A 1,786-nucleotide genomic window follows, 5' to 3' on the forward strand; every position below is an offset into this window, starting at 1 on the left:
CACAAAATACAATCCATAAACCACAAAAATCTCAAAAAGAAGGAAGACCAAAATGTGGATACTTTGTTCCTTCTTAAAAAGGGGAACAAAATACACATGGAAGGAGTTGCAGAGACTAACTATGGAGCAGATACTGAAGGAAGGACCATCCAGAGACTGCTCCACGTGGGAATCCTTCCCATTTTCAGTCATCAAATCTAGACACTATTGTGGATGCCAGCGAGTGCTGGCTAACAGGAGCCTGATATAGCTGTCTTCTGAGAGACTCTGACAGTGCCCAACTAATACAGAAGTAGAGGCTCAGAGTCATCCATTGGACTGATCACAGGGTCCCCAATGAAAGAGCTAGAGAAAGGACCCAAGGAGCTGAAGGGTTTGCAGCCCCTTAGGATGAACAACAATATGAACTAACTAGTACCCTCAGAGCTCCCAGGGACTAAACCACCAACCAAAGAGTACACATGGTGGGACTCATGGTTCCAGCTGCATATGAATAGCAGAGGATGGCTTAGTTGGTTATCAATGTAAGGAGAGGCCTTTGGTCCTGTGAAGGTTCTATGCCCCAGTGTGGGGGAGTGACAGGTCCAGGAAGCAGGAGTGGGTAGGTTGTTGAACAGGATGAGGGGGGAGGGAACAGATTTTATTTTATTTTATTTTTATTTTTTTATTTTTTTCGGAGGGAAAACTGGGAAAGGAGATATCATATGACAAGTAAGTAAAGAAAATAACTAATTAAAAAGGAAAAAAATGTATTATTTTGATTAAATAAGTAATTCCCCCAAACAAGTCCACTGAATTACTCACACCTACTCCTAAAAGGATTGTTAGTCTGACTCAGCCTGAAGTCTGCACAATCCCACAGAAAGGCTGTTGCTCTGCTCATTAGTATGAAGATATAAATCACAAATGCCACCACCTGCTAATAGCTTTATGAAATCATGGGACAACTTTGAGTGTTTCCTTCAAGCAAAGGGGACCCCAACAATGCAACTTACTTTCGTGAGCCATGACTTTGCCACCAAACTAAATCTCTAGCTTTAGGTCACTGTGAATTAAAAAAAAAAGCCTGTATTTACAAAATGAAATATCAAAAGCTCTTCAAGGCCCTGTCAAGGAAGTCCTGAGAAAGATGGGGACCAGGACCAGCAAGGTGGAGGTGGAGCAGCAACAAGGAAAAAAAATAACAAAGACCCAAGGAGACAGAGACAGGAGGATCAGTGGAGTTTGAAGGTAGCCAGGGATACAGAGGTACACTTAAGACAGGGTACTCGTGATGGGCATATTGGAACAGGAGGGAAAAAGGAAAGGAAAAAGGAAGAGGGGGAGAAACAGGGATGATGTAATGAAAGGAGAAAAGAATGCCAAGTAGTAACCTGTGTCCCAGTGGCTCACATGACAGTCTATGTTTACTCATGTGCAACCACATCTTAAGTTCTAAGGATCTTAGTGATATCTATAGAGCAAGCTGAACAGGGGCTGCAGCTGGCTCTCCTCCTTTAACATTACATATGGAGAGAGGTTTGGTTTGGTTTTGTCTTGTTTTGTTTTGTTTTATTTTGTTTTGTTTTTCTGAGACAGGGTTTCTCTGTATAGCCCTGGCTGTTCTGGAACTCACTCTGTAGATCAAGCTGGCCTCGAACACAGAAATCCACCTGCCTCTGCCTCCTAAGTGCTGGGATTGAAGGCATGCACCACCACTGCCTGGCTGAGAGTTTTAATGAACTAATTCACTTTCCACAATGGAGAAAGGAAATAATTTAATATATAATATGTAAATGTTTATAAA

At 42.2% G+C, this 1,786-nt stretch overlaps 1 pseudogene; it reads right to left on the reverse strand.

Annotated features, from left to right (window-relative positions):
- Positions 1-1,008, reverse strand: part of LOC116091801 — a 48,637-nt pseudogene extending 47,629 nt beyond the window's left edge.
- Between the last annotated feature and the right edge of the window lie 778 nt (positions 1,009-1,786).

This window comes from Mastomys coucha, chromosome X, assembly GCF_008632895.1.
Source record: "Mastomys coucha isolate ucsf_1 chromosome X, UCSF_Mcou_1, whole genome shotgun sequence".
NCBI classification, from domain to species: Eukaryota; Metazoa; Chordata; class Mammalia; order Rodentia; family Muridae; genus Mastomys; species Mastomys coucha.